The sequence below is a fragment of the Marmota flaviventris genome, chromosome 7 (genome assembly GCF_047511675.1).
Source record: "Marmota flaviventris isolate mMarFla1 chromosome 7, mMarFla1.hap1, whole genome shotgun sequence".
Taxonomy (NCBI): domain Eukaryota; kingdom Metazoa; phylum Chordata; class Mammalia; order Rodentia; family Sciuridae; genus Marmota; species Marmota flaviventris.
The window spans coordinates 73,390,037-73,399,965 of record NC_092504.1 but is presented as its reverse complement, the minus strand read 5'-3'; positions in this window follow the sequence as shown (position 1 = coordinate 73,399,965).

Genomic DNA, 9,929 nt, shown 5'->3' with positions numbered 1-9,929 from the left:
AGGAGCTGGGGAGCCAGCAGTGAGGAGGTGGCACCAGCGGTACAAATGTGGCTGGGACAAGCAGGGTTTAGCGGCAGTGGTCACTCCAGTGAGGCTTGCTCCCCTTGATGTGGGAGAGGTGAGGAAAAGAGAAGACCCAGGCAGCTTGCCAGGCAGCCTTAAGCACCTAAGCCTGGGCACCTGAGACCAATTAAGAAATATGTTCTTTGGTTGTTAAGTTCACAGGTAGCTAAGTCCTGCCAAGTAGAGTACAATGGGAAAAAATATTAGGGGCTGGTAATCAGTCTGGAGTGTGTCAGATAGTACATTAGAGAATGTAATAACAGTGTTCCCTGAATACTAGGCAAAATGGTTACATGGTAAGAGTCCACCACACTGAATTTCAATACCCATAGCAATCTTTTAAGTCCACTTTTTTCATTGAACTATAATGTAGACTTTTAAAAGTCCAAGAAATAAAATTAGCTTTATAAAATTTACAACATGAATACACCTGTACATCTGCCACCCAGATATTTGAAAAGAGCTTTAACAATTTGCCCAAAACTTCTCTCCTGCTCCTTCCTAATTCTTATCCCATCCAAGCAGTGCCACCATTCTGAAATATATATTAGTTTTTGTGTTTTTAATTAGTTATTTATTTAATTATTAACTTATGCATGCTAGGGATCACCATTGAGTTATATCTACAACCAGTGGGAATTTTAATAAATCTTCTCTTTATTTTGAACTCTGTCCTTGGTTTCCCACGAAGCTCTCACCAAGTCCCTGGGGATCTTTTCATTGCCATATTCTCCTTTTTTAAATCTATGACTGAGCTTCCTGATGAGATATTTTACATACATCTCATCTCTGTCTTAAAACTGCTTCATGATCCCACCTGCCCAAACATGTTTCAGTCATAGTCTTTATCTGGGTGAATATTGCCATCACCTGCAGGAACACCTCACCCAAAGCTTGAGTGGCATCTGAAACACCTTCCCTTCCCTTTCTTACAAAATTGTTCTATTTCTTTAGCACCTATCAAAAGTATCTTTTTTCATATAGCACTTGCTCTCATTTAAGCCCTCATCATTTTTTCCATGAATTATGCATTGTTTTTATTCATGTGACTCTTCAATAACTTAACTGAAAACATATTTAGGGCCTAAACTTGTGAGGTAAGTGGTGTAAAAGAATACAATTGGGGAACAGGGTTCCCCTATAGAGAAGACCTCTCAAAAGCCTGAAACAATAAAGGGAAATGTTCAGATGAGTGAGAACTGCATAAATGAGCATCCTGAGGCAGGAAAACATTCAGAACATTCCAGAAGTTGAATTATCAGTTACTGGAAACTGCCATCCAATGAGAATGGAAAGGTAGTCATGGGTCAGATCCTAGATCAGATGGGCTTTCTACAGTGATTACAGAGGGAAGTAGAACTTTAAAGTAGGAGAATGACACAACTTTAAATGTTAAGATGACCACTGAATTCCATGTGGACCACATTGGATAGAAGCCCCTCTCCCTATGCCCAGACTTTTAGGATTGCCAGGAATTATCTCTAGGTGCTCCTGATTCTGAAACCAGATGAATTAAGATTTATCTCCCGTACCACTTCCAAAATAAACTTTAAAATCTTAAGATAATGGACTAGTATTTCACTACATAGCCTTTGCCTACTTGCTCAAAACTGACACTCTTGGGCTGGGGTTGTAGTGTTTGCCTAGTAAGTGTGAGGCCCTGGGTTCGATCCTCAGCACCATATAAAAATTAAATAAATAAATATTGAGTCCAACTACAACTAAAAAATAAATATTAAAAAAATTTAAAAAACTGACGCTCTCTAAAAACATATGGTACTTTAACCATATCAAACCATTTTTAAATTTTTTTATTTTTTTTTCTTTTTAGATATACATGACAGCAGAGTGAATTTTGACATATTATACATACATGGAATAATGAAGCATAACTTATTCTAATTAGGATCCATTCTTATAGTTGAACATGATGTGAAGTTACACCAGTCATGTATTCATATATGAACATAGGAAAATTATGTCTAATTTATTCAACTCTCTATCCTATTCCCATTCCCCTTCCCCTCCCTGCATTCCCTTTTGCCCAATACAATGAACTTCTAATCTTCCCTCCCCATTCCACTTATTGTATAATAGCATCAAATGTAAGAGAGAAAATTTGGCCTTTGGTCTTTGGGGACTGACTTATTTCACTTACCATGATAGTCTCCAGCTCCATCCATTTACCAGCAAATGTCATCATCTCATTTTTCTTTGTGGCTCAGCAATTTTCCAGTGTGTGTGTGTGTGAGAGAGAGATAACGGGTCAAATGATGGTCCCTTTCCAAATTTTCTGAAGAATCTCCATACTGCTTTCTAGAGCAGGTGCAACAATTTGAAGTCCCACCAGCACTATATGAGTGTATTTTCCCCCACATCCTCACCAACATTTTTTATTACTCATATTCTTGATAATTGCCATTCTGACTAGAGTGACATATCTCAGTGTAGTTTTAATTTGCATTTGTCTAATTGCTATAGATGTTGAATATATATTTTTCATATATTTCTTGACTGGTCATATTTCGTCTTTTGTAAAGTGTCTGTTCAGTTCCTTTGCCCATTTATTGATTGGGTTATTCATTATTTGGTGTTGCTTTTTGAGTTATTTACAAATCCTGGAGGTTAATTCTCTGAAATTTTTCCCATTCTGTAGTCTCCTCTTCACATTCTTAATTTCTTCCTTTGCTGTGAAAAAAGCCTTTTAGTTTGATGCCATCCCATTTATTGATTCTTGATTTTACTTCTGGTACTTTAGGAGTCTTGGTCAGGAATTCTGTTCCTAAGCAGACATGATGAAGAGTTGGGCCCATATTTTCTTCTAGTAGGCACAGGGTCCCTGGTCTAAGGTCTAGGTCCTTGATTGAGTTTTGTGTGGGGTGAGACAAAGTGGTTAAATTTCATTCTGCTACATTTGAATTTCCACTTTTCCTGTATGTTTTGTTGAAGAAGCTATGTTTCTCCAATGTATGTTTATGCTGCCTTTGGCTAGTATGATATACCTGTATTTTTGTGTCTTCTATTCTGTTCCATTAGTCTTCATGTCTGTTTTGGTGCAAATACCATGCCATTTTTTAACTATGGCTCTTTAAGTTCTGATATTGTGATGCCTCCTGCTTCACTTTTATCACTGAGGATTGCTTTGGTTATTCTGGGTCTCTTATTTTTCCAAATGAATTTCATAACCACTTTTTCGTATTCTATGAAGAGTGTGATTGGAATTTTAATAGGAATTGCATTAAGTTTATGTAGCACTTTTGGTAGTATGGTCATTTTGACAATATTAATTCTCTCTATCCAAGAACATGGGAGATCTTTGCATCTTCTAAGGGCTTCTTTAGTTTCTTTCTTTAGTGTTTCATAATTTTCATTGTAGAGATATTTCACTTATTTCTTTTGTTAGATTGATTCTCAAAGATTTTTGTTTGTTTGTTTTTTGTTTTTTAGGCTGTTGTGAGGGACAGTTTTCCTAATTTCTCTTTTAGTTGATTCACTATTGGTGTATAGACACGATTGATTTATAGGTGTTAATTTTATATCCTGCTACTTTGCTGAATTTGTTTATGGTGGTGTCTTTTGGGCCTTCTAAATATAGATTTATTTCTTTGGCAAATAGGAATAATTTGAGAGCTTTTATTCCTATTCATGTCCCTTTAATTTCTTTCTTCTGTATAATTGCTTTGGCTAGAGTTTCTAGGACTATGTTGAATAGAAGTGGTGAAAGAGGGTCTTCCTGTCTTTTTCCAGTTTTTAGAGGATATACTTTCAATTTTTCTCTATTTAGAATGATGTTGGCCTTGGGTTTAACATATATAGCTTTTAGGATGTTAAGGAATCTTTCTACTATCCCTAGTTTTTATAGTGTTTTGAATGTGAATGAATTCTATATTTTGTCAAATGTCTTTTCTTAATCTATTAAGATAATCATGAGATTATTTTCCTTAACTCTATTGATGTGGTGAATTATTGATTTCCACATGCCGAAACAACCTTACATTCCTGGGATGAACTCAACTAGATCAAGGTGCACTGCATTTTAAATATGTTTTTGTATGCAATTTCCCATTATTTTATTAAGACTTTTGCATCTATGTTCATCAGGGATATTGTTCTCAAGTTTTATTTCCTTGATGCATCTTTGTCTGGTTTTGAATCAGGGTGATACTGGCTTCATAGAATATGTTTGGAAGGGTTCCCTCCTTTTCTATGGAATAATTTGAGGAACATAGGTGTTTGCTCTTCTTTGAAAGTCTGGTAGAACTTGGCTGAGAATCCTTCTGGTCCTGGGCTTTTCTTCCTTGGTAGGCTTTTGATGGCATCTTCAATTTCAGTGCTTGAAATTGATCTGTATAAATTTTCTATGTCCTCCTGATTCAATTTGGACTCATTCATTTCTATGTCCTCCTGATTCAGTTTAGATCATACAATCTAGAAATTTGACATTTTTCAAATTTTTTTATTTTATTGGACCATAAATTTTCAAAATTGTTTCTGATTATCATCTGTATTTCAGTAGTGCTATGTCTTGTTGATGTAAAATTCCCTTAAGCAGTATGAAATGACCTTCTGGGTCCTTACTCATTAACTTTGGCTTAGAGTCCATTTTATGTGATATGAGGCTAGAATCTCCTGCTTATTTGTGAGATCCAGATAAATGATATGTTTTTTCCCATCCTTTTAGCTTCAGTTTGTGGATGTCTTTGCCTATAAGGTGAGTGTCTGGAAGACAGCATATTGTTTTGTCTTGTTTTTAATCCAATCTGTCAGTCTATGTCTTTTTTTTTGTTTAGAGAGAGAGAGAGAGAGAGAGAGAGAGAGAGAGAGAGAGAGAATTTTAATATTTATTTTTTAGTTTTCGGCGGACACAACATCTTTGTTTGTATGTGGTGCTGAGGATCGAACCCGGGCCACACGCACGCCAGGCGAGCGCACTATCGCTTGAGCCACATCCCCAGCCCCCAGTCTATGTCTTTTGATTGATGAGTTTTGGCCATTTATATTCAATGTTATTATTGAGAAATTATTTTTAATGCTAGTCATTTTGTTTTCTTTCTGGGTTTACTTTGAATTAGTTTTTCTTTGATTGATTATTCTTCTAGTGTAGTTCCTCCATTTTCTGGTTTTAACTTTTATTTCTCATTTCTTCTTCATGAAATATTTTATTGAGTATGTTTTTTTAATGCAGGCTTTCTAGTTTTGAATTCTTTTAACTTTTGTTTATCATGAAAGGTTTTTATTTCATCTTCAAATCTGAAGCTTAATTTTTCTGGGTATAGTGTTCTTGGCTGGTATCCATTTTCTATCAGAGTTTGATATATATTATTCCAAGACCTCTTAGCTTTGAGGGTTTGGATTGAGAAATCAGCTGAGGTACATATTGTTTTCCTTGTACATGTAAACTGTTACTTTTATCTGGCAATATTTAAAAGTCTGTCCTTATTCTATATGTTAGACATTATCATAATACTGTGACTTAGTGTGGGTCTGCTGTTATTTTGTATATTTGGGGTCCTATAAGCCTCCTATATTTGATTTTCTATTTAATTCCTAAGGTTTGGAAAATTTTCTGATATTATTTCATTGAATAGATTGTGCATTCCTTTGGTTTGTATCTCCAAGCCTTAATCTATCCTGATAAACCCTATATTTGTTCTTTTCATGTTATTCCATATTTCTTGGAAGTTCTGTTCATGGTCTTATCTTTTCTCCATGGTCTACTCTATTTTAAAGATCATTATTTTGTCTCCATTATGTAAAACTTGGTCTTCCAAGTGGTGTAGTCTGTTCATGATGCTTTTCATTGAATTTTTAATTTGGTTTATTGTTTCATTTTGGGGAACTCTGCTTGATTTTTCAGAATCTCCTTATTAAAATGTTCTTTCACTTCCTCTGTGTTATTTCACTCCTTATGTCATCCTATACCTTGCAGATCAGTTTAATTATGAACATTCTAAACTATTCTCTGAGATTTCTTCCACCATGGTATTGGTGGACTCTGTTATTGAAGTATCTTGGTTTTTGGAGGGTGATTTTTTCCCTTGCTTTTTCATGTTGTTTGTGTGTCTACCCATCTAAAATTATGACTCTAAGTCAGTATAGTTTCTACATTGTGGACTTATAGTGTCCTTGAAGGTTTCCAGTACATCACAGTTTAGTGGGAGACAAATTATAACACACAATACAAACAATATATAGCATTAAATCAAATAGTTTCTATTCTGACATCTACAATATTAATTGTCACAATAAATAGAAATCATGTGATCAGTTATTGCCCATAGTAATCAGGGTAAGTTTGCAAAAGATTTTATAATTTCAAATGATGGACAGGGAGAGAACAGACATGACTTAGGATGTGATAATTACGAGGAAGGAAGAGAGAACCTAGAAGTAAAAAATTAAAGGAACAGTGAAAGAGAGAACAATCAAAATTGGTTGTTAGGAGAAGAAAAGGGAGAAAGAGAATCAAGGGTAACAAATAAGTGAGACAAATAATATATAAAATTTAAAAAATAAAAATAAAAGAATACAAAATAAAATCAAAATATATTACTCATCCTAGTCCTGAAAAAACAGATTCATGAAAAAATCTGGCTTCAAAAATGCTAGAAATGAGAAAAAAATATGAATATGTATATGTGTGTCCATGAACCATTCAGGTCACAATTAAACAGAAAAGAAAAAAAGAATAAGTTTAAAATTAAGAAAAAAAAGATCTTAATGAAAATTTAAAGAATTTTTTCCACTGGAGTTTAAAAGATTCTCAGCTTCCCTACTCAGCAGTGTTACATGGGATGGGCTGCAGTGTGATATCTGCTCCACTATCAGATTGGGATTCCTGGAGTGTGAGAGGATATCCTGTAGGTAGAGCTTTTAGAGGTGGGGTTTAGGCTTTGGTAGGCTTCAGGTTCTTCATGGAATAGTGATTAGTCTGAAGATTTTAAATCAGCATTCTGGCAGGGCCCAGCAGCTATCAGTCCATACTGGAAGACTACACCCCAGAGATCTCCCCTAGGTTCTACTCATGTGGTGGAAGAGCCAATTTTTAGCCCCCTCCATCACCTGTGGACTCTATGTTTCCTTGTCTATCAGGCTCAGTCTTCAATTCTTCCACCCTTGTGAATTCCTGGCTATGCACATCTCTCTCAGCAAGTAATGCAAGTGGCAGGATTGAAGGGGAAGGGAGAAGCTGGGTGGATTTCCACAACCAGTATACCTGTGTGTAAACCTCTCTCCATTTTTTACTTTCTCCTGGTCACTTACATACACTCTATGTCATGCAGTATGGGTTTGCCAGGAACAAGTTCCCTCAGCTGCCAGCCCCTGCACAATGGCTGCAAAATCATTCCTTCCTCTGGCCTCCACAAGCAGGAGAGATACATCTTCTCCCCCACAGAAAAAAAAATTATGTAGCATGCCTTTCAATTTAGTTGGGCAATACCTTTGATCTCTGATCTCTCCATATCCAAACATGCCTCAAGCCTTCTAAAAATAAAATAATTCCCTTATCCCTCCAAGTTGCTCTTGGAGGGACATCTCTGGCTATTGCCTCCAATGTCACTACAACCCCAGCAATGGCACTGGGGATTTATATCTTATTTTATTATATCCAAACTTCTGAGTCCCTAACCTGTTTTGAATGTCCAATATTAAATCTCAGTAAAGCCCCCCCCCCCTTTTTTTTTCACTCACCTTGCTGAGAAGCTGCCTATCTGTTTTCTTGATTTCACACCATGGAGCAGCCAGGAAAATGACCTCATGTATTCTGCCATCTTGAGAAACTTCTACATAAGGTTTTGGAGTTTTTCATACTATATATATATATATATGTGTGTGTGTGTGTGTGTGTGTGTATTTTATTAAAAAATATAAATATTTTATGAAAATAAATATATACATATATTTATTTTATGAAGTGTTGATTATGGTATTGACTATAGAAAATATTTAATACTATTGGAGAAAAGCTAAACCCAAGACTTAGTTAAAACAATTAACTTTTAATACACAGAGCACTATGAAGAAAAAGGCATCTCATTGAAATGATAGTATTAGCCAGTGAATCTGTACTTCACCCACAGGATGGAAAAATTGACTATAAAGCTGCTTTCACTATGAATCTGTCAAACAGAATAACCATTGGGAATTAGGGTCACCCAAGAAAATGGAAGGATCCTGCTAAGAGCTGTCTTGAAAGAATGAGCTCAGTGATAGACCATCACTGGATTCAATCTCCAGTATAACCAAAAATAAAACAAAATAAAATATAAGTAAAAAGACAAATATAATACAAAAGTGGGATAAACATACTAGTATATATTCTTATTAAATTCATATTTGTAAAGTTGGTATTAAATTTTGATCATTTGTCTTGTTCTGGTTGGTCTAGTGTAAGTTATAAATGTATGTAATATGGAAGCACGTACACAGTGAGGTAGGAATGGCCAGAACTGTACAAAACACAGGGAAAATTTATTCACCTGATATTCACATAATAACCAGGAAAACTGTATAAGTTTTGAGATGATGCCTTAGTCAAATCATAAGAAGAAAAAAATTTTCCTTAAAGTTCAAATATAAAAATATAAACCTTTGTCCAAACACATGTTGTAACAACATTGCAGGCATCTCTGAAGGGCTAAAATGATATACAAGATCACCAGTAACTGGGGATCTCTGTTCACTGGGCACCAAATTGCTTGATTCCTGTAAATATTTTGCTTTTAGGAATGGTAGCTGGATGGACTGTGACCTCCTGAACTGTAGCCCAGAACAGTGAAACAATGATGGTAGAAAAGTGGTGAAATCCGGACAGAGTGTGCAGCTGAATTAACAGCAATGCTTTGATGTAAATTCTTAGCCTTATCACTATACTTTGTTTTATATGAATCATATAAAATATTAACATTAAGTGAATCTGGGTAAAGGGCACATGAGAACTTCCTACACTATCTTTTCAACTTTTCTATAAATCTTAGATTACTTGAAAATTAAAAGTTTACCAAAAAATGTGGGAAGGAGACTTAACTATGTACCAGTGCACACAAAAACAAACCTAAGCTGTAGTGATGTTCTGATAACAGCAACACAGATGAATACACAAGTGTCATTTCAAAAACAACCCATGGAGAAAAGAGGAAGTAGTGGTTGGGAAAAGGGCACGTGGGCCTCCTGAGTGCTGGCCATGTTTTACCTTCTTGACCTGAACTGGGGTTGCACACATGTCTTCATTTTTGGTAATTCATTGAACTGTACTTTTTATTACATACCCTTCAATCAAAGAAAGGATTAAAAATACTTTAGTATTACTGGCAAATACTTTCCCATTTCTGGTAAAGGTGAGGATGAACACAGAGTATAGAAATAAACGAGGTGTACAAGTGGGGGGGATCCTGTTTGGGCCCAGATACAACAAGTCATTAGACTATAAGTCTAAAGTTTTTAAACCTGTAAGGACCTTGTAAATGACCAAATTTAGCCCTGGCAAATTCTTCATGGAGACAGGTTTGCAGGTGCTGCTGTGTTGGGACAGGCAGGGCGAGACATTGGTGTCTTAACAGAGCTCTCAGGAGATTCTGAAGCAACCACATATATGCCACTGAGACAGCTGGGAAGTGAAGTGATTTCAGAGCCAGAATATCCCAGAAATGCACAAGAACCATATCCTTGGCCTGGCTTTCTGTATAACTAAATCTCAAAGCCCACAGTAAAGACCTCTGAGATCTGAGACCCCTACTAGAAGTATCAGTAAGTTCCACCAACCTTAATAAGATTATCATAGACATGTTTTGTTATCATCATGAATTTTTTTTTTACCCTAGAAATATCACTGTTTTTTTTCAATCTAATTTAGATTTCATTCTTCC